The sequence below is a fragment of the Neophocaena asiaeorientalis genome, unplaced genomic scaffold, assembly GCF_003031525.2.
Source record: "Neophocaena asiaeorientalis asiaeorientalis breed wild unplaced genomic scaffold, Neophocaena_asiaeorientalis_V1.1 scaffold477, whole genome shotgun sequence".
NCBI lineage: Eukaryota > Metazoa > Chordata > Mammalia > Artiodactyla > Phocoenidae > Neophocaena > Neophocaena asiaeorientalis.
Genome location: NW_020172630.1, coordinates 2,238,887 through 2,263,678, shown reverse-complemented (window position 1 = coordinate 2,263,678; position 24,792 = coordinate 2,238,887). Strand labels below are relative to the sequence as shown.

General features: G+C 37.4%; 1 protein-coding gene across 1 annotated transcript in view; it reads right to left on the bottom strand.

The window, feature by feature from the left end:
• USH2A (usherin) overlaps positions 1-24,792 on the bottom strand; it is a gene marked incomplete at its 3' end in the record, with an annotated part of 720,880 nt that overhangs the window by 570,513 nt on the left and 125,575 nt on the right. The window lies entirely within an intron of this gene.

The window sequence follows — 24,792 nt, the reverse complement described above, 5'->3', positions numbered from 1 at the left end:
AGTATATTTAACTGACTTACATTGTGGTAAAAAAAAATGCAAAAAAGTTACTTGTTTTAGAGCACTGTCAACTAAAATAACAGCTGAACAAAGGAGAATATTTCCTCTTCAAGCTGCTGTTTGAGAATGAAAATACATAGACTATATAATGCTTATCTACTCTATGCACAGATAATGCTATGTTGGTTAAAGAAACAGCTAAAACCTTTCACTAGGGAATATATACATATAACACGTGAAATAAATCTGAGAAATTCAATAATAACTTCGGACTTTCACAACAGATGTGAATACAGACATCAGATCTCTCATAAAGTCACTGGCCTGTCTCCCCATGATTTCCTTACACTCAGACTGAATCCAGCATGCCACATTTGGAGGCAAGGTTATCACAAAGGGAAGTTACCTACCTGTGGAAAGGCACGGTTTGATTTACCTTTAATCTCAGGGATATCCAAAAATATCACATGAGGTTGGGATTCAGTTACAAAGAGGTAGAGAAGGGTTTTTTAATTAAATAGTTGTTAAAAATCTATCACTGCCTCATTTTTCCTCATCTGGAAAATAGGAACTCACTGGAATCATTACTTAAGGGTAAGATAATGATACAAAATGTCTAGTACTCTGAAAAATAAAGGTTTATACACGCAGGACAGAGTTGTAGACAACAATGCACATCAATATCAAAGACACATACAGGTCAGAAAGATATGCAAGGACTGTGACTTGCCCCACAGTGTCTGGCTTTGTTTCACACCCACACTCTTACCCCACCCCATGGAAACCAGATTATGACTCAAAACAGGTATTGGATTTGGTCTTCAAAAATAAATGGCATTTATTGACGGGTATAAGTTACTTACAGCCATGAGAATCGAATAGACCTCTGATTACATACATATAACACTTCAAGTCCATTACCATTTAATGAATCCCCTATTTTTTTGTGTGCTTGTTTCACATATATTAGTCTTGTTCTCCAGATGGCAAGCACCTTCAGGAATTAGACATACTTTATATTTCTCTCAAAGAGTAACCTTGCATACACCCCACATGTAAAATGTACTCTTTCAAAAATCTAGAGCAAGAAAGAGTGAAAAGGCTGAAGAGAAATAAAGGTGTATTCTGTGCTAAAACTTTATCTTCTATTTATTTTGTTATATTCTTATTCAGATGTAAGGCATGTATCACCTGGAGCTTCCCTTCCTCTTGAAATCTAGATAAGATTGCCTGGAACCCTCATTCCACTCCTGTTGAAGGACAAAAGTTCTCCTTCAGTTTTTAAAACTTCTATGTGTACTGATATTCTCATGGCCACCTTGACCCTAAATTTCTGCTTCTTCCATTTGGGAATCTTCCTGCCACCTGAGAGCTCTGCCCTGTATCATTCTAGACACGAAACTTGAAATTTCAGAAGAGGAGCTCTCATTTTTTAAAAAGTAATACATTTTACTAAAGATTTGGGGTGAAAGAAGAGTGAGAACTTTACTTGGCAATTTATAACATCTATTTAGTTTCCCCTAAAACTAGACATCGCCAAAGGCTTCTGCACCCCAGTTAGTCACCATTTAACTGTCTTGTCTCTCCCTACTCCTCACTCCTCCCTAATGTGTGTCTACTTTTCCTCTTTACACCTAACTCTTAGTCATCTTTTACATAGATCTAAAAAGTGTTCATTATTGCCTTGATTTGTGCAACATTTTGGTCTTATGGGATATTTTTTTCAATAAAATGAAATGTCTCCATATGGGAAACTCGGCTGCAAATAAGATAACACAACTTTACTCTTATTTCATTAACCTAAATGTTTGCATAACACATATAGCCTATAATTTCTCTATATTAGCCATACCTTAAAATGTGGTTTAAAAGTAAATGATAAAAGGCTTTATAGTTTATAAATGAGTTCATTGTAATCAGTTTCTCAAAACTCACCTGAAAATATATGTTCACTTCTGTACAACTCACTGTAGATTCTCTCCCTTTTATGTGAGGGAATATAAATCTATTCACACTCTAAGACCAATTCTTGTCCACCAAGAAGTAGAGAGAAGAGTGTGACTCCCTCCCTTTAAAAAATACACTTCCAAAAAGTCATATACAACACTTTTCTGTTTCCATGCTATTTGATAGAATACGTCTAACCCTAACCCTCGGCTGACTTATTTGATTTTATCTGGCCAGTAGTAAGTCAGCAAATATGATGCAAGCAGAAGTTTGAAATGCTTGCAGACTTGGAGTTGATTCTCTCTAGCTGGGCTTGGAACCCTGAGACCACCTTGTAAAACAGGCTCAAGCTATCCTGTTGGAGGATTTGAGGACATGTGGAAGAGAATTAGAAGCCCCAGCTAATAGCCTCTCCTATCACCCCAGTTAACCTTCTGCTTGACAACCACTAGACACGGGAGTGAGGCTTCCTGGATCATCTGACTGCCAGCTGACAAGCTAGCTAACCACATAAATGAAAGAGCTCAGGCACGTTCAGCCAAGCCAGCCCAGACCACCGCTGAGCCAAACCATAGAATTCTAAACCAAGTAAATGGTTTTCGTGGTTTTAAGCCACCATTTTAGAGGCGAAAGTTAACAGAAACAATACCACTGACCAGAACTTAAATTACGTTTCTATACATAACTGCCAGGGAGGCTGAGAAATACAGTTTATTCTCTATGATCGCATGGCCAAATAATATGGAAATTTCTATTAGTAATGTAGAAGGAAAACAAATAATGAGTTACAGTTACTGTTTCTAACAACAAACAAACATGTTCATACTTTAAGCCAGAGAAATTTTCTAGCTCTTTTAAGGCTTAAAACACAATCTTGGTTTTGTAAGTTTTGGTCTTGCATGCTTTCAGCCACATGAACAATGAGGGAAAAGGGATGCCCCTGTGAGCTCTAGTTAGAAACTCGAAAATAATTTTGATTAGCCTGGCTTGGGTCGTTTCTTTTCATTTTCTAGTTTCTTAAGGAGAAAGGTTTTTCTCTGAATTTTTTTCTTTTCTAATATAGACAATTTAGTGCTTTTAATATCTTACTAAGGACTGCTATACCAGCCTCCCACAGTTTTGATATGTTGTGTTTTCATTTTCATTCAGTTCAGAATACTTTCTAATTTCCCTTTCATTTCCTATTTGACCTTAGGTTATTTAGATGTGTGTTATTTAGTTTCCAAATATTTAGGGATATTCCAGAGATTACTCTGTTATTGCTTTCCAATTTTATTTAATGATTATGGTCAGATAACATACTCTACATGACTTGAATTCTTTTCAATTTACTGAGGCTTGTTTTATGGTCCAGAATTTGATTCATTTTGATAAATGCTTTGTGTAGACTAGAAAAATATGTGTATTCTGCTGCTGGAGTGCTCTGTAAACATCAATTAAGTCAAGTTGGTTGACAGTGCTGTTTTAACCTCTATACTTATGATTTTGTCAGTTTGTTCTATTAATTATTGAGAAAGGGGTATTGAAATGTTTGCCTACAATCTCGGATTTTTGTATTTCTCCTTTCATTTCTATCAGTTTTTGACTTGTAGAGCTGCACAGACTCTGTGGTTTGGTACATAAATGTTAAGAATTTACGTACCAAACCCTTTTGATGAATTGACCTGTTTTGCAACGTGACCATCTTTACCCCGGGAAACACTTTTACTTTAAAATCTATATTTTCTGATATTAATAAAGTCACTCCAGCTTTCTTAGGATTAGTAATTGCATAGTATACCTTTAATCATCCTTTATTTTTAACCTATGTGTGTCTTATATTTGAAATGTGTTTCCTGTAGGCAGCATATAATCCTTTGGCAGGGTCTTACTTTTTTTTAATCCAATCTTCCAATCTCTGACTTTTAAATGGAGTATCTAGAACATTTAAATTTAATGTGATTATTGACATGGTTAGTTTTAAATCCATCATCCTGCTATTTTCCTTATATTTGTTTCAACTGTTTGTGTTCCTCATTTCTGCCTGCTTTTCTTTATTTTAAATTTTCTAGATTCCATTTTATCTTACTTTCAGTTTATTAGCTACAGCACATTGTTTTATTATTTTTAGTGGTCTCTTTGAAGTCTATGGTGTATATCTTTATCACAGCCTACCTTGAAGTGATTAGCTTTGGTAATAAGAACCTTACGATATTATAGTTCATTTTCTCTCTTCAAACATTGTGCTATTGTTGTCATACATTTTAATTGTAAATGTATTATAAACATTTTAATACAGCATTTTTGCTTTTGTTTGAACTGCCAATTATTTTTAAAGAGAATTAAATAATCAGATAAATCTTATATAATTACCCATGTAGCTACTCTCTCTGGAGCTCTTCAGTTCTTTGTGTAAATTCATGTTTACATCTGGTATCATTATACTTCTGGCTGAAGGATTTCTTTTTAACATTTCTTATACTGCATGCAGGTCTGCTTGTGATGAATTCTTTCATTTTTATATATTGTAAAAAATTTCTACTTTCCCTTTATCTCAGAGAGATATTTTTACTAGGTATAGAATTCTATGTACACCTTTTTTTTTATTTCTGTGTTTTAAGTATGTTGCGTCATCGTCTTTTTGCTTGCGTTATTTTTAATAGGAAACTCTTATCATCTTAATGGTTTTTCCTCTGTAAATAATTTATCTATTTCCTCTGGCTGCTTTAATATTTTATCTTTATCATTAAAGAGAAAATTATCACTAGTTTGAAGCAATTCAATTATGATGTGCTTTTTGCAGTTTTCTTCATGTTTCTTCTTCTTGGCTTTTCTTAAGTTTCTTGGGTTGGTGGTGTTTTTGGTTTTCATTATACAGTATTTAGAATTTTTCAGTTATTATTTCTTCAATTTTTTTTCTGTCTCTATCTTCACTCTTCCTCTTCTTTGGGCACTCCAGTTATACATATATCACAACTCCTGAAGTAGTCCCACAGCTCACTGATGTTGTTTCAATTTTTCTAAGTTATCTTTTCTCTATATGTTTAATTTTAGATGGTTTATATTGTTATGACTTCAAGTTCATTACTCTTTTCTCCAATGTACAAGTACCATTAATCCCACCCAATTTATTTTCATTTTACACATTGCAGCTTTCCTCTCTAGATTTTTGATTTGTATCCTATTTGTACCTTGTATGTCTCTATACAACTTTTTGAACATCTGGAACATAGTTACAATATCTGTTTTAAGGTACCTGCCTGGTAATTCTAACGTCTGTTTTAGTTCTGGGTCACTTGTGATTAATTGATTTTTGTCCTCATTATAGGTTTTATTTTCCTGCTTCTTTGCATGCCTGGTATTTTTTTTTTTTAATTGGGTGCTAGATTTTGTGGACTTTCTCTTTTTGGGTGCTAGATATTTTAGTGTTCCTATAAATATTCCTGAGCTTTGTCCTGGGATGCAGTTAAGTTACTTGGAAACAGTTCCTTTGGGTCTTGCTCTTAAGATTTATTAGGTGGTCCTGGAGCAGTGATTAGTCTAGGACTATTCTCTACTCTTGAGGCAAGATATTTCTGTGTACTCTATTGGATATCCTGTGACTCATGAGGTTTTTCTAGTTCAGCTAGTGGAAACAGGCACTATTCACAGCCTTGCATGAGTGCTTAGCACGATTACATTTAATTCTTTCAGGTTCTTTCCCCAGCCTCACACACACGCAATAATTGATAGTCAGCTGAGGACTTAAGAAAGATACTCTATAGAGCTCTGGGATTATCTCTCTGTGCTGCTCTCTCTGCAAACTCTAGCCACTTTGGACTCCCCACACTGTCAGCTCCACCTCTTCCACTCAGAGAATCCCCTGAGCTCTACCTCCCACTCTGTTCTTTGGCCTGGAAATTCTCTCAAGGTAAAAAGCCAGAAGATTAAGCATGTGCCTATTTCCTCTTTTCCTGATATTTTACTAAAATAGGAATTTTAAAAATTGTAATCCATAATTTTAATGATTAATTTAAAAAATTATAATCCATAATTTTAATGATTAGAGAGAGCAATAGAGAACAAATAAATTTTCCCAAAAAGTTTCAAAGACAGAGAATGGAAGGAAGAAATATAAATGAATATTGACAATACTCTCAACTAGTAAGAAGCTACAATATGGGTGTCAGGTGAGTTGTATTTCTAAAACAAGAAAACTGATTTTTCCTACAGAAAGGAAAACCTTAGCCTTAAGGCTCTGAAAGCCTTAAGGTTTACAAGTGATAAAACACTGAAAAAAGCAGGATAAGTTCTGAAATCAGAACAATGGCTCTCACCTGGGGGTGATTTTGTTCCCCAGAGGACTTTTAGCAGTGGCTGGGGACTTTCTGGTTGTCACAATTGGGAGAGGGGTTCTACTACCATCTGGTGGGTTGAGGCCAGGGATGCTGCTAAACATCCTACAATATACAGAACCGTTCCCCACAACAAAGAATTATCCAGCCAGAAATACCCATCGTGCTGTGGTTGAGAATCCTGAATTAGAAGAGTTCTACAAAACAAGTATTTAGAGTTCCAATTCCCTTTTTAATCCTACACAGCCAGGTACACTCCTATTCCATGGCGATATTGGTCTTATTGCCAAAAAAAATTAAGATAACCAGCTCCATTATATTAGACCATCAGCAGTGGGTGAACAGATAGGACAGAAATTGGAGGATTAAGTGAGAGTGTATGTACACCCTCACCCCTTGCCACCACTCCACTTCTCTCACACTGCTTCTAGAAAGCCAGGAGCCAGACTTATTTTCCATTTAGGACCAAGGAAAAAAAAAGGGGGAAGAAATAATAATCTATAAGGGAAAGGAGGAATGCAGAGAAGAGAAATATAAGAAGTCATCAACCAATAACAAATAAAACACTGCTATAACTATTATCCCCAGAAAGTTATGGTAAAAGTTGCATTCATTTAAAAACATAGAATGGGACTTCCCTGGTGGCGCAGTGGTTAAGAATCTGCCTGCCAATGCAGGGGACACGGGTTTGATCCCTGGTCCTGGAAGATCCCACATGCCATGGAGCAACACCACAACTACAGAGCCTGTGCTCTAGAGCTCACGATCCACAACTACTGAGCCCACGTGCCACAACTACTGAAGCCCATGCGCCTAGAGCCTGTGCTCCACAAGAGAAGCCACTGCAATAAGAAGCCCGTGTACCACAACGAAGAGTAGCCCCTGCTCGCCACAACTAGAGAAAGCCCGTACACAGCAACGAAGACCCAATGCAACCAAAAATAAATCAATAAAAATAAATAAATTTATTAAAAAATAATAATAATAAATAAAAACATAGAACAGAAAAAGCCTTAGGAAGCAACCTGTGAAGGAAAGAACTATTGAATATTAAAAATACAAGAGGCAAAATAAAAATCTCAATAAAAAGACTAAGATAAAGTTAAGAAAATTCTTCAGAAAGAACAACAATAATAGAAGAAAAATGACATAAAAATATAGAATTTCCAGAAGGACAAAAAAAAGAAAAATGAGGAAATTATCAAAGCATTAATACAGCATAAATGTTTTTCCTTACATGAAGCCACAGTTTAAAAAGGCTCACCATGTGCTAGCAAAATTAATGGGTAAAAAAAGAAACTACAGTAAGGTACAATCTCATGAAGCATTCAAATATCAGAAATAGAAAGAAGACACAAAAATTTCTAGAAACCAATAAAATAAGTCACATATAAAAGAAATATAGAATATCATTGAAGTGTTCTGTAATATTGCTGCAACCCAGAAAACTATATCTTACCTTCCAAATTATAAATAAAATTGTCTTCAAATTGTTGGACACAATACCTTCTAAATTATGAATAAAATTATTTTAAATTATTGGAAGCAATACCTTCTAAATTTAACTCCCATTCTCAGGAAGGTACTGGGACATAAGATACCAGCAAATGAGAAAGTCGACAATAATAGCAACAAGAATGCAAGGCATGGGATCCAGGAGATGGAGATTCAGGTATGTGGCAAGTCCATGCTAATAGCTGAGCAGGTAGCCCAGAGGGCCATTGGTCCAGACTAGGTCCAAAAGATGGAACATTCTGAGAAGAAGGTGGGGCTGTACAGATGATGTCATCTGTTATACCTGAGCATGTTAAAAAAATTTTTTTTTTATCTTATAGATATGCAAGCGGCAGAGATGTCAGCATCTTGGGGGAAAAGAAAAAACTAGTGGTATATATAACTATTACTCTGTATATGTCACACTGCTAATGATTAAACAGTAGGTAGTAAACTCATCAAAGGATTGACCATCCAACTTTCTTCAACCTTCTAAAGCACCTAATGGCTGCATAGCAGGCACTGGCAAAGTGGAAATGCCAATCCTTTGCATCCCAACCCAGGATTTCCAAGGTTCTGGATGTGCCTTCTCCTCTCTTTTGCTTCCACTCTAGCCACATGGCCTCTTTTCTGTTCCTTGAACACAACAGGGATACCCACAGCTTAGGGTGTTTGCATAGGCTGCTCTCTCTGCCTGGGTCCCTCCCTACAGACTTCCAGACAACTAACCCCCCTCACCACCATCAGGGCTCAAATCAAATGTCCCCTTCTTAATGAGCCCTGCCTTGACTATGTATCTAAATGGCAGCTCCCTTCCTTCAAATGGCACTCCTGAGGCCTTTTACTTTGTCCTGTTTCTTCCATATCAATTAACTTAGTAAAGAGATTTACTTATTTTTACATTGACTGATGATTACCTTCCCCCTCTACTCCCCAAACCACCTGACAATGTGAAGTCCATAATAGCAGCAGTTTTAGTCATTTTCCCATTTGGGAAATGAATGACTCTTCATTTCACACAGCAGAAGAAACTGGATCTTAGATCAAGTTACTTCTTGAGGGCCAGACAGTTAGCTGGACAAATCCATGCTCATAACCACTGTGCTAAGTTCACTCTGCTTGTGATAAGCTACAAACGTAACAGCAGCAATGGCAAGAGTGCTAGACCTAAGGAAGGTCAAGGCCATGGCCAATACCTGTGAGGAGCTGGACCCACAGTGGAAGAAGCAGGTTAGCAGTCCAGTTACTAATTTGTAAATTTCTCTGAACTGCCCCGATGTTTGCTAATGGGTGCTGTCTACTACCCAGTGACCACGCTCAGGATCTCTCTACTCTGGACCATACTGCAAAAGTCTGCTGTCCCAGGCTATGTAGCAGTGGTGGATATGCACAGTCAATTGTGTAACAATTGCAACAACGAATTTGGCAGGAAGATTAGTGACAACACGAAAGAGTAAGACTGCAATCATTATCCTAGTCAGCTTTCTCACCCATCCTCTACATTAAGAGATGGAGTTCTATCATGGTGACTCGAGGCATCAGATAATCCATACGTGATTTCTTTTGTGTGTGTGAAAAATATCACTTAGAGATAATGACGTACGAGTTAAAGATGAATAAATTAGGTGAGAACAGTCAATATGTATTAGAGGTTCTCGATGTAAAAGACACTACATTTTAAGTAATTCAAAGCAACACTTTTAAAACAGGAGAAATATCTGTCTTCTTAAGCACTCATTTGGCTGGTGGTAGAGGAAAATCTAAGGTTCTGTAGATTACATCTCCTCACAGAACTCACTAAAAGCCAATGAGGTTATGTGGACGTTGCCAAACAAAGTAAGAATTTGAAAAGCAAACTCAAAAGTTTAAGAACGGGAAGTCTGCCCTGGAAATTAAATTAGATTTTTAGGGTTTTGTTTGAACAGAAATACAAATGAGGGCAAAAAATCTTTTAATTAATGAGTAGATTCTTTAGAATAATCTTTTCTTTTATAGAGATGACTACAGATTTTTTTGAATAGAAATTCTTCAACTCCTACTCCTCCTTGCTGGAGAACTCATTCATTCATGCTGTTATCAACAAATGTTTGATCACATACAACCACACACTATGTACCCTGTGAGTTGCATGAGGTCATAGTATGCGAGCAATACCTCTCAGTTTCTACCAGTTCTTCCCTCAGAATTGCCAGCATTGCCCAGGAATTGTATGCAGAATGACACATGAATTGATCACCAAGTACTAGCAGTTCTAAGCAATGCCTATAACGCACTGCTCTCCCCTGACTTGGCACACCACCATGCCACTTCCGTGCTCAAAGATATTCAAGAGCTCCCTATTGCCTACCGAACAAAGTCCAAATTCCACGATGTGACCCCAATATGCCTTTCTAGTGTCATGTGACACTACTACCATACCTCAGTGATAGCCCCAGAGTCTCTACTGGAAGGGCTTGATGGCAGCAATCTGGATGGCACTGCTGCTCAGGGATTGTTCTGTAGCTACATCTGCATAGCAAAAACACTATTCTTCTTTAGATTATTAACCAATTTTTAATGGCCTTATGGAGGACAACGGTAGGAAGAGAAAAGTGATAATATGGGGTGAGGGGCTTGATGTCTGCGCCCCTCACCCCACAGAAGGCAATGTCTTCTGTCTCCACTGTCCATCTAGTATCACGTTTCCTGCAAATAACAATAGTTTTGCTTCTTTTTTGACATCCGTGATTTTATTTTGTTCATTTTGTACTCCTTTCAACCTCTGTTACAGCTTTGAACAGAAGTTATAAGAGCAAGGATCCTTGTTTTGTTCCTGATCTTACAGGGAAAATGTTTAACGTTTATTGTTAAGTATGATGTTAAGTTTCTTTGAAGATGCGCTTTTCAGATTGAATAAGTTTTCTTCTGTTTCTAGTATGGAGAGCGTATTTATCATGAAAGTGTTCTGAATGTTTTCAAAAGTTTTTCAACACTTATTGAGATTATTATGAGATTTATGTTGTTTATTGCACTAACTGATTTTCAAATGTTAAACCAGTCTTGCATTTTTGGAATAAATGCCAATCAGTCATGATGCATTACCTTTATTATATATTTCCGGATTCAATTCGCTAAAATATTCTTAAGATAGTTTACATCTATGTTCATATGGAACATTGACTTGTTCAAATGTTATTATATATTTCTGGATTCAATTTGCTAAAATATTGTTAAGATATTTTACATCTATGTTCATATGGAACATCTGACTTGTTCAAATGGACTTGTTTTTAAATGTTTTGTCAGGTTATGAGATTAAGGTTAAGTAGCCCTCATTAAACACTTTGGAAAGTACACATTCTTCCTCAGTTTTCTAAAAGAGTTTACGTAGGACTTACATGATTTATTCCTTTATGCTATTGGAGAAGTCACCAATGAAGTCATCTGGGCCTGAAGTTTTCCTTGTTGAAAGGAAATTTGAATTCTGATTACAAATTCAATGTCTTTATAGGAAGCTATTTAGGTTTTCTATTTTTTCTTCTGTTAGGTATGTATTAATGTTCTATTTCTTTTTGTGTTCGTTTTATATTAATTTGTCTACTTCACTTAGGATGTCAAATTTCTTAGGAGAGAGTTTTTCATAATATTCATTAGGATCCTATATAAGTGTTTGTAGAATGTGCTGTGATGTCCCTTTTTTTTGTTTCTGATATTGGCAACTTGTTTTTCTCTTCTTTCTACTGATCAGTTTGTCAATGTTATTAATCTTTATGGAAAAAACACGACTACTGAGTTTTTTCATTTTCACTATTGCTTGTCCAATTTCTATTCGGCTAATTTTGTCTTTTCTTTTCCCTTTTGCCTACTTACTCTGTGTTTAGTTTGTTCTTTTTTCCTCCCCATCATCAGTCTTCTGGCTCAGAAAACAATCAGCTTCTCTCAGTGCCTGGCTGCTACTTGCTGATGCAGTCATTTTGCTGTTCATCCCCACTTGTCTTTATTGCCTCTCTTACCTGTTTCATAAGAGACTTAAACTATCAGAAAATAAGTGGGTGTGGGGTGGGTGTAGGGAAAGTTGAGTGAGTACAGTTGAATATTGTGGTGAGTAGGTGAAAGTGGAGGAAAGGACAGTCACTGATGGTGAAATAGGTTGAGAAAGAAGAAGGAGAAGGCATCACATAGGAAGACAAACAACAAAAGAGCTTGGGCTTACATTTCTGCCATGTATTCTACACATTCAGTTTAGGTTAGGCAATACAAGTCAAAAGAGGCTCCAGGGGAATGAGGGACAATGATTACATGGCCACAGAGTTTGTGAACTTCTCCAAATCCCAAAATAAAAACACAACTAAAAAGCAAAACCAGAAGAAGCCAAGAAAAATATTTATAACAGAACTAGGTGACCAACTATCCCTAGAAACCCCCAAAGAGAAGCAAGTGCAAAAAAACCAAGTCACAAGACATGTATGGCATCAGTGTCAGCGTAGGACAAAGCAGATAGAAGTCAGAGGGCATCTGACTTTTGAAAGACCTGAAAACTCGAACCCCAAGTGCAGTACACTTGAGAACGTTTGGAGAACGGGTGACTACAAGTGGGAGGGGTACTGCTGATCCAAAACAAGTGATGGCGAGAGATCTACAGTGGGAACTGAAGGGATTGGAGTAGCCTAGCTTCTGGGAACTCTCAAAACTGATGGACCAGGGCACACATCCATGGCAAGACCCCACGCTGAGGAGACACTATGGAAAGTGGATGGGCAGAATGCTGTTTAAAAGAATATGCTTAAAGATAGAAATTCTGAAGCTGGGGTGGGTTTATCACTGGCAATGAAAAAAATTCAATCTTTCTAAAATTTATTCCTAGATAATATTAGTAAACAATACATTTCAGGAAGGTTAAATTTCATTTACCAGTCCCTGAGTGATTCGTTCATTCGCTATTATGTAACCTTGATTAGCACAGGGCCAAGTACATAGGGAATCCCCTAAATACTTGTTTATTGACTGGATGAGTTATTTAAAAGTAATTGTTATAGCATTGAAATGTGCTCAGGAGGTACTTCAAATATTAGAGAACTATAAATCACAAGTTCTACTCGGTTTTGGTAGATTTAGTAATATCTAGAATAGGCTCTGAGAAAATATTTACTCCAAATTCTCCTTCATTCAAATGTAAAAATAAAACATATTCAGTTTTAAAAATACTTGTCTCAAAGGATACATACCATTTTGAAATACTGAAAATTTTTGAATATACAAACCTATATCCAACATATGTTTAGTATATTCCAAAGCTGAGTCCTTTGACTGCCTATGACCAAATCAATCAGACCTATAGAAATAAAAGTCCCTGAAGGACAAGCCCAGGAATCTTCATTTTAAAAAATTTCTATTGGTGATCCTTATGAACACTAAGATTTAAGAACTAGCTCTTTAAGTACTTGCTACCTATTTTGTCACTGCATTATCAGTTCCTAGGGACTCGCTGTTACTCTCTTTTCTTCTTAGTCTTGTATCTCATCAAATTATTGATAGGTCCATCACTGAGCATCAGAGAAACACGGTCTTTCTGAACCGATTTAACACTGGAGCATTTATATTATTAAGCATCTAAATGTAAGCTCTGGAAATAGCCTGGTTTTAGCATTTCAAAAAAAAAAAGCATCTATGAAATACCTAATCATTTGCAGCTGCTGGTGTTTCTAAGGAAAAAATGTGTATATCTCTATTTGTCTATGTATGTATCTGCCTATCTACTTATCTACCTGTCTATCTATCTATTTATCTATCTATCTTTATACAGTATATTCTCCCTGCTAGGAGCTCATCAGCCCTAAGAAGTGGACCCTGAGAATTACTCCATATTTCTAATATAGACACAATGACTTCTTTCCTTAAGCTTCTGCCTCTCTAGAGAAGAAAAGTCCACACGAATGTAACAGGCTACCTTTGTAAGGTATTCATTCCACTTCAAAATTAAATGAATCTGCAGTGGTTTCTGCCTCATATAAATGTCACAAACTGGAGAATGCCAGGTGAATAATGTACATCATAATACTTGTTTCCGTTTAAGTGTTTTGTGATACTGCTGTTTATCACCTTGCTCCGCTATCGAAAATATTCATTAGAGAGGAAAAGCTTCCACACTGGTGTAAAACCAAGATGTCTTTTCTTTTCCATTCTACAATGCCTGTCATTTGGCAGGCTGGTATATTTTTATAGCTGCCCTCCCCCTCCAAAAGGCATTTCTGAGAAAGTGCTTTCCAAACTTCACCACCATAATCTCTAAGGAGAGTGCAGAAAGGTAAAGTTCTGAAGTATGCTCAAACAAAGTGATAGTAGGAACGGAATACTTTTTTTTTCTCAATCTTTTGAGTGTTCAAGACGGAAAGTGTGTAAAGAGATTCCCCACGTACTGCTCTTCCCAGCGATGGTTACATACTTGAATGGTTTTTTAAGAGGAAGTACTCTAATTATAGTCCTTCTACTTCGCAAAGGGGTATAATTTCATATTGCATCATCCTTTCCCCCTCTGGTTTAGGTCTACTTCACTCAGAGATTATAAGCTATAACTTGTAAAAGATGCATATGACATACGTCACACCATGTTAAATTAAAGCATTCCATAAATGTCATCTGAATGGCACAACTGTACAGTGCGGTCTTATTGAATTTGCTGCAAAATTACTATAGTGGTTATTAACGGGATGGGGTTTTGACTTTATCAAAATGAAAGATCTCACAGTAGCATTTAAAAAATACTTCCAGCACGAAAAAATACATTCTCCACGTGTTTAGTTAATTTTGTACAGAAATAGGCTTTTAGGAAAGTTAAATCATTTGGTTTAACAATCTTTTTTGTTTTATTTTAGTAAAAATGATCAAAGTTGCTGTGAACCTATAGAGTAGTATGCTTGCCTACTGTACTGTTAGCTTATTGAACCAGTGAAAATGTGAATTCCAAATATATTGAGATGTTTATCTGAGATGATAAAGAAACTAAATAAATCAGGCTTGTAGAAAGTGCCTTTACAAAATATTCAAATTAATTTATGTGTAAGATAATAACCTGAATCCTTGGTACACATGAAGCACCAACGGGGCTACATTAACTCGTCAGTATCACCCGAATCTCCACTGGAGAACTGTATTGGTTCTAAGAAATTAGTTTGCGACTGAATTATATACACATTGTTATTTCCTAAATATTTAGGATTTTTTAATAGAATTAAATTAATAAGATTTGGAATAACAAGCCTAAAACAAATGGATGTTTCCTTTCTACTTTTGGATAGTGTACATAAATATCCAGTTCAGCAACCTGTTATGGATTTCTTTTATGCGCCAGGCACTGTAAGAGCCAGTGTTTCTAACCTCAGGTTGGACTCTGGAAACAGATAATACAAGTTTCGAGTTTCTGCTCTACCCCAATATTACTTGTGTGATCTTGGAGGTGTTGCCTCATTTCTCCAAGGTTCATTGTCCTTAACAACCCAATGGATAAATCGGTAACTACTTTACCAACTTTGGTAAGGACTGAATTAATTGACCAAACATCCTTGGCATAATACTTTGTACACGGCAAGTGCAAAACAAATGGAACCTATGAGATTCTTACTGACTAGTTCCTGTCCTCATGCACTTTTAGCAGCATGTCATCTGTCTGCCAATCTGTCTTACACATTTCACAATGTGGCACTCCTATGCATGGCACCTAAACCGCGTGTGGGTAGATAAAGGTAGAGACCAGTTCTGCAGCACACCAGGATCTGAAACACTCCCCAGTTCTGCAGAAGACTGGAGGGCCTAGTGCCCTTGCCACGGGTTTGCCCTTGATCCTGGGAGCACACCTGCCTCTGGAAATGCTCAGCACATTGGGTTGGTGTGCCAAGAAGAAAGGAGTCTGGCTATGTTCTGTTCCTGAATAAATCAGTATCATCAAAAACACATAGAAAGGGTCCTTATGATGCACTGACTAATATTTGAAACATACTTACTATATCTATATCTAAATAGATAAATTCTAAGTGAAGAAAGTCAGACAGAGAAAGAATATCATATGATATCATTCATATGTGGAATCTAGTTTTTTAAAATGATACAAATGAACTTAGTTACAAAACAGAAAAAGACTTACAGATATCGAAAACAAACTTATGGGACTTCCCTGGTGGCACAGTGGTTAACAATCTGCCTGCCAATGCAGGGGACACGGGTTCGAGCCCTGGTCCGGGAAGATCCCACATGCCGCGGAGCAACTAAGCCCGTGCGCCACAACTACTGAGCCTGCGCTCTAGAGCCCACAAGCCAAAACTACTGAAGCCCGCGCGCCTAGAGCCCGTGCTCCGCAACGAGAAGCCACCACAATGAGAAGCCCACGCACCGCAACGAAGAGTAGCCCCCGCTCTCAGCAACTAGAGAAAGCCCGCGCGCAGCAACGAAGACCCAATGCAGCCAAAAATAATTAATTTTTAAAAAAGAAAACAAACTTATGGTTACCAAAGGGGAAACGTGGAGGGGATGATAAATCAGGAGCCTGGGATGAACATACACACACTACAATATATAAGATAGATAACCAACAAGGACCTACTGTAGAGCACAGGGAACTCTACTCAATATTCTGTTATAACCTATATGAGAAAAGAATCTGAAAAAGGATGAATATATGTATGTGTATAACTGAATCACTTTGCTGTACACCTGAAACTAACACAATATTGTAAATCAACTATACTCCAATAAAATTTAAAAAATAATAAAGATGTACTTTTTATTTATAATCCCAAATAAATAAGGTTTTACTTTTTAATCATAATGTACATATGTATACATTATATCTATCCATATATACATACATATACATATATATGTATCGTATTGTGGCTATCTCGCTAAAAGCCTTAAAATACTCCTAGTTTGAAATTGCCTTCAAGATCTATGATCCCTAAGCTTCATCCATGCAGTTTTGCTCTTTGCACTTGGGAGCACCTAGAGGGGCAGTGATTATTGTCTCACTTGCTTGTCCCTGGGGCCTCTCCCTCATAGGTGCTCAAGAACGAGACTTCCACGTTGCATGCAAGCTGGTTCTCCTCCCACCCACGTCCAGGCCTCTTTTGCTAACACGTGCTGACATGGTTGAAGCAGACCACTTTCCACAGCTGCCTCTGCCACTACACAGGATCCACCCCCAAGCAGGCACTGCCATCAGTATTGGTCTGGTAACCCCAAGGTGCTGAGGAAGTACTATATTCTCAGGGATTCTCGTTAAAGAGAAGCCACTCTGTTGTGAATGTATCAATAGAAGAAAACATACTTCTCACTGTTGGGCTACCTTCTGTCACATGGGCAACGAGCAGAGATGACAGGTTCTGCATCCTGATCCATTCTCCTCTTCCCTAGTCCACAGCTGTAGCTAGAAAGTGGCTCCCTCACTAGGGACTACCTTTGTCCAGCCCTCCATTAAACTAGTGTAGCCATGTGACGTGCTCTCCCCCAACAGGATCGTATCAGAAGAGACGTGTGCCTCTTTTGGGCCAAGACCTTTTAAAAGGCGGGAGTTGTTTCTCCACATTGTCTTGTCCTTTCCTAGTGAAAGGCAGAGCTACGGAGTGGAAGAGGCTGTGCCCTGAATTGTCGTATGGAGAAGAGCCACCAGGCAACCAGGAACAGCTGCCTTGGAGGGGTTAGAGGAACAAGGAATAAACTCCTATATTGTTTGGGTCACTAGACATCTCGGGGTCTATTCATTACATGTGCTTAGCTTATCCTAACTACTGTCGGGAGCAATGCAGTTGCAAACCTTGTTATTACCTCATACTTGTTAGTTAAATCAACAACCACTTATTACCTAACATGTCTGCCCAAACTATCAGCACTGTTGAATCTGACCTTAAATGCCTGAGGTATTCTTACTCGGCCAAGTTTGTATATCCTGGCCCTTGGGATGAGTTCATTCCCAAGGAGGTGCCAGATGTATCCAAATATGTGGTACTCAACTTAGGCTGAGGTTGGGAACGTCACCGTGGTCGCAGCTTCATCTATTTTACCTTCAGTTTACCACAACTTTGAATCTTGGATAACGTCTTCAGAATGAGCCTTTCCACCAAGCTCAGCTCCATTTCCTCCTTCTCTTCGCATGTGCACCCCAGCACCTTTATCCCTATCTTTGTATCTGGCCCTCTACACTCTCAGGTTGATCACTTATCACTCAGCTTACCAGCTGCAAGAGAAATGTTACTACCCATCTCTCCTTAAGTCTCTGAACGAGGTACCACATGACTTATGACCAAATCTTCATGTCTTTCTTAAAGCTCCACATAAACTCCCCACCTTTCAAATCCTTCAGCATCCTAATGCTTACAGCCAATACCCATACATCATACTATTCAAGGTCAGTCTCCTTATAGGTCGAAGAAACCTGTGCATTACTTCTCTTTGTACACTTTAATATTGGGGTAACACAAAATACAAGGCAATATGTTTCTGGACTTTTAGATATGTTGTGGTAATTAATGACAAATACTTAGTTCTGAGCAGAGGAGAGAGTTGATGAATTGCAGGAAACATTATGCAGAGAAAGTATATCCTGCTCCATTTTTTAATGTATTTCCTTGACAATTATCACCCTGGCAGATCAATCAATTTTCACAAGTAGGATTCTTATTCCTTACAATTCCATCTTCCATGGGTCGAATCTGGAAATACTTCCGTCACTGATGCCTTTCCATTTCATCTAATTCATCTCAACCACTCGACTCCTGCCTTATTAATTTCTTTTTTAATGTCTCTTAATCATTTCTCTCTCTTCTGGCTCTATTACAGCCGTTTATTGATGCCTTCTTGAGTATTACAATCAACCATTCTTCTCTCTTTTCATAAAATTACAACTATATTTTGGTTTTCAGCCAACTTTTAGATTCCTTCATTCACTGTTTTTTATTTCCATTGTTTTAAAAAAATGGCTTAGGTTAAATCTTCTGATTTTGAGGACATAGTTTAGGGTACACTTTGACTGCAATTTAACAGGGGCTCAGCATTGTGGAAAACTTAGAAAACCAGTTGGCTTTAAGGTGGAATTCAGAGGATAGGAGAGGGTGAATCCACTCCTGAACAAATGTGTGCAGAAGGACACACTCACATTTACCACTCCCCAACACAGGTCCACATCCAGATTCTTTTCTCTATGCATCTTTGATAGACAGTTTTCTAGCAACTTGGTTATTAAAGACTGGTCCACATACAGCAATGAGGCATCACCTGGAAACTTTCACAAATATGGAATCTCAGTCCCTGCTCAAGACTTTCTGAATCAGAATCTGTCTTTGAAAAAGCATGAGAGATTCACATGCACATTAAAGTTTGAGAAGAATTGCGCTGGCCGACCTCCTACATCTTGTCTGTTGTGGCTTCACTCTCATGGTTTCCTCAGCCAGGGCCAAGAACACGGCAAAGTAAAGGAGAAAGAAGGGAAGAGAGATGGAGAAAATCCCAGGCAGAAAAGCACTCAGACAGCATTGCCTGAATGCCTTCTGCATGAGGCAGGTCATACGTTAGGGCCTTTCTCTCGAATGTCCTCACCACATCAGCATCACCTGTGCACATAGGTCAGGAACAGCCTGGGATCTCTACATAAATGTACTTCAAGTAGGACCTTCATAGGTCCTTCCCCAAATACCTCAAAAGAGTTTTTTAAAGCATCAGCCAGGCCTGGGGCTCTATCTGGTTCCTTCTGGACCTAAGTCACACTAGATGAGGAAAAGGGAAAGAACGTTCAACCTCCAACTCAGGATATATATCCAACACCTCAGGCACTGAGTGCAAAGGAAACAAGAAGTGCAGTGACATTTTGGGAGACACATTATGTGTATCTCTACTATTAGCCAAGGCTGCTCATAAGATGAATGGATTTATTTTCCCCAGTGCAGTAATTTTTCTTTTTTTTTGGCCCAGATATATCTTTTGGGTACTGAAAGCTCTCCCTTTAAAGATACATAAACAAAACAAAAAGTACACAGATACACTCCCACATACAATCTAAAGGTATATATGGATGCCCTAAAACTCATCCATGGTAGCCCTAGGGATCCCAGGACTCTATATTAAGGAATCCTCAATAATAATAACGACTCTTCTCCATTGTCTCCTAATAATATTAATATTATTATGTGCTTTAGATGATCTATGACTTTGATGGTCTTGACTTTGGCATCAGCAATTTTAGGGTTTAGTGACTCAGAGCATTACTTCATGCCATTTTCAAGATCTTGGCATTCACAAGAGGAACAATTACAATATTTCTTATGGAAGAATACGACAAACATGCCATACCTTATGAGACTGGATGGAGTTTCAAATGACAACTGCCAAAGGGGAAGTTTCCTTTCAGAACACAGAATGCACAGCACAGTCACTCAGGCCATTTGGGGCTGGCTTGGTTCCTAAGTTATTATAACAAAATGAGACTTGAACTACTGCCTAATTTCCTTGTATGCTCCCTAATATTATTAAGGATTGTAATTGCATGAATTTTTAAAAATGGGCTTGAATTTAATTTTACAGTTTATAATTCTGACATTGTTGACAGCTTTTTTAGGGTGTATTCTGTTGTCCCACTGAAAATGACGGTAAGCAATTTTAGAAATCTTTTATAACATTATTTAGGCAAAGGTGTACTTGACGCTATATTTCCACATATAATAGTAATCCGTATAATTTGTGTCTGTACGTGGAGCATGAGAAAACAAAATAAAAATTAGGTAAAATGTAAATGTGATTTAGAGGTGGAGAATGTGGAGGTTTTAAATTCACGAAAGTGTTCTATCACTGTATCTACCTTCAGATTCCTATATGTAGCTCTTTCTGCCTACATGTCAGATTTCATGAAAATCCTCTTTATTTTTTCTGAATATAAAAATTATCAACAAAGCAAATTAGTCAGAAAAAAAGAAAAAAAATGTTTTTAAAACAAGGAAAAATGTTAATTTTTAAAAACATCTTTCCTTTCATGCATTTTTAAATTAGATTTTTGTACGTAGAAAATGACACACAGAAGCCTCTTTTTATTTTTTTTATTTTTGCAGTACACGGGCCTCTCACTGTTGTGGCCTCTCCCGTTGCAGAGCACAGGCTCAGGCCATGCAGGCTCAGAGGCCATGGCTTACGGGCCCAGCCGCTCCGCGGCATGTGGGATCTTCCCGGACCGGGGCACGAACCCGTGTCCCCTGCATCGGCAGGCGGACTCTCAACCACTGCACCACCAGGGAAGCCCAGAAGCCTCTTTTTAAAAACGCCTTTTCTATTCTTGTCTCTCTTTTTCTCCTATTCTCACTCCTGAGATCAAAGTCCATGTTGTAACATATACTTTGTACGTTGTAATATGTCCGTACTTTTTTCCTCTTACTACTGAATAAAATTCCATTGAGTGGATATATTACATTTTATTTATCCACTCATCAGTTAATGGACATTTGGATTATTTCTACATTTTGACTATTATGAATAAAGCAGCAATGGACATTCATGAATAAGATTGTATGAGGATATATTTTTTCTTTTTGCTTGGATATATAGCAAGGAGTTAAAGTTGCAGAGTCGTATGGTAACATACGTGTGGTAACAGTCGTATGGTAACACTGTATTTAATATTTTGAGGAACACCAGACTTTTCCAAAGTGGGTGCACATTTTACATTCCCACCAGTAGTCTGTGGGAATTCCACTTTCTCCATATCCTCATCAAGACATGTTACTATCTGTACCTTTAATGATAGCTATCTAAGTGAGTTTGAAGTGGTGTCTCATTGTGCTTCTGATTTGCATTTCTCCTAAGACAATCTCCACAGCATTTTTTCATATGCTTATTTGCCATTTGTATATCTTCCTTGGAGAATTGTCTATTTAGATCCTTTACTCATTTTTTAATTGAACTGTCTTTTAATTATTGAGTTGTAAAGTTTTTCTACAGACACTAGAGACAAGTCTCTTATTGCCTATACGCTTTGCAAATATTTTCTCCCATTGTTTGGGTTGTTTTTTCATTTCCCTGATAGTGTCCTATGTAAAACAAGTGTTTTAAATTTTAATGAAGTCCTATTTATCCATCCTTTTGTTCCTTGTGCTTTTGGTGTCATATCTAAAATGTCACCGACTAATCTAAGGACATGAAGATTCACATCTCTATTTTCTTCTAAGACTTTTATGGTTTTAGCTCTTACATTTTATTCTTTGCTCCATTTTGAGTTAATTTTTGTATAAGGTATGAAGTAGAGAATCCAACTTCATTTTTTGCATATCAGTATCATTTATTGAAAAGACCACTGTTTCTTCATTTGTCTTGGAACTCTTGTTAAAAATCAACTGACTGTAAAAGTGATGGTTAATTTCTAGACTCTCAACTCTATTACAGTGATCTGGGTATCTCTCCTCAAGCCACATCACACTGTCTTGATCACAACATTATAGTAAATTCTAAAATTGAGACGTGTGAATCTTCCAACTCCCTTCTTTTTCAAGACAGTTTTGGCCTTTTTTGAGTGCCCTGAACTTTAATATGAATTTTAGGATCATCGTATAAATGTCTGCAAAGAAGCCAGTTGGGCCTTTAACAAGACTGTGTTGAATCTATAGACCAACTGCCATCTTAGCAAAATTAAGTCTCTGATACATGAATATAGGATGTTTTTCCATTTATTTAGTGCTTCTTTAATTTCTTTCAACAATATTTTGTAGTGTTCAAAATAAAAGTTTTGGACTTATTTTATTAAATATATTCCAAAGTGTTTTATTATTTTGATGCTATTTAAATAAAGTTGTGTTCTAAATTTCATTTCAGATTGTTCATTGCAAGTACATAAAAATACCACTGATTTCTGTGTATTGATCATGTATTCTGCAAACTTGTTGAACCTTATTAGTTCTGACAGACAGTATTTTAATAAATTTGATAGGGACAGAGTAAAGGGACAAAGTAGGTGATGAAATAGCTAATAGCTAAGGAGAGAAAAAAGTATGGGAGACATCTGTAAGTTAATGATCACTCAGGAAAGCTGGTTTACTTAACCACAAAACCAAGCAGGCTTGCTAGCAACAAAACCATGCAACAGAAGCATGAGACATGCCCCCCACAAATAAAACAGTGGTGGCATGAGACCCACATCCTGCCCAGTGAGTTCAGTAAGTTCATGATTCCTTGGACATGCTCCTCTGTGCACACTGAAGAAAATAAAAGGAAAAGGTGACATCATACTAAAACCTGAGATGATTTACCATTTTTAGCATATGTTACCGCCTTTTTGCTCATTTCCATTGCGCCATGACAGTCCCGGCTTGACCATGTAGGGACAAAAAAAGTCCCCCACCTGACATGGAGGAGGAACTGATGATGGAAGCCTGATGTCTACCCAAGAAAAAGGAAGAAGGTGGTCTTTCCCCCACTTCTCTCTTTTCCTTTGATTGTAAAACCGTAGCCCACTAAGTTCTTGGGGCACGGCCACCCTCTCATTAGCCCGCTTGTAAGCCTCACAAGCATCCTATTCTAAAAAATCCCTTATCTATCACTTTGCCTCTCACTGAATTCTTTCTGCACTGAGACATAAAGAACCGGAGCTCCTCAGAGCCACCCAAAACACCACCTATCGGTTTCAGATTCCTTGGAATCTTGGGATTTTTTTAACCTACAAGATCATGTTATATACAAAGACAGATAGTTGTACTTCTTCCTTTTCAATCTGGATGACTTTTTTTTTTTTTTGCGGTACGGGGGCCTCTCACTGTTGTGGCCCCTCCCGTTGCGGAGCACAGGCTCCAGACGCGCAGGCTCAGAAGTCGTGGTTAACGGGCCCAGCCGCTCCGCGGCATGTGGGATCTTCCCCGACCGGGGCACGAACCCGCGTCCCCTGCACTGGCAGGTGGACTCTCAACCACTGTGCCACCAGGGAAGCCCGGGATGACTTTTATTTCATTTTCTTGCCTAATTTCCCTGGTTAGAACCTGCAGTACAATGTTGAATAGAATATTGTTGTCTTATTCCTGATCTTAGGGAGAGAGCATTAAGTTTTTCACTGAAAGTTTTCATTTATAAGTAGGAGGTCAGTTGTAGGTAGGTACTGTGTAGATGCTTGCTTTCAAGTTGAGGAAATTCTCCTCCATTACTAGTTTTCTGAGAGTGTTTATCATGAAATGGTGTTAAATTTTGTCAAATACTATTTCTGAATACAGTATTATAATCAGGTGACTTTTTTCTTTAGCCAGAAAATAAGGTGATTGTATTGTTTGATTTTCAAATATTGAAACAGAATGCATTCCTGGAACACAACCACCATAGTCTTTAATTATTTTAAAATACTGCTGAATATCTATTTGCCAAAATTTTGTTTAAAACTTTGGCCTCTCAATTCATGAATGATATTGGTTTGTGGTTTTCTTTCACGCACTGTTGCTGGTCTTGTTTGCTATCAGGATAATATTTTTTTCATGGGCAATCGTTAACTTTCAATTGTTTTATCAGACCAGTTACATTGAATGGTATTATTGCTATATTAAGGTTTAATAAGTCTGCCATTTTATTTTTTTGGTTTTTATTTATTCTATCTGTTTTTCAGTCTCTAGCTACTTTCTCCCTGTATTATTATAGGTCATGTGAACATATTTTATTTTATTATATCTTTATTTTTTTTACATGAACATATTTCAGAATTCCATTTTGATTTATCTGTGGTGTTCTTGAATACATCATCCTTATAATAAGCCTTTTTAGTTGTTGTCTAGATATTACATTATATACACAGATATCAAAGTCTGGTAGTTTTTTTATTTTACCAATTCCAGTTAAGTATAGAAAAATTACTTCCCTTTACATTTCTTACCCTCTCCATATCTGATATAATTGTTTTAAATATCTCCTCTAATATATTGAGAACCACATTAGATAGTGATGTAATTTTTCAACCGTCAAAAAATTTTAAAAACTCAAAGAGGGCTTCCCTGGTGGCGCAGTGGTTGAGAGTCCGCCTGCCGATGCAGGGGACATGGGTTTGTGCCCCAGCCCGGGAAGATCCCAC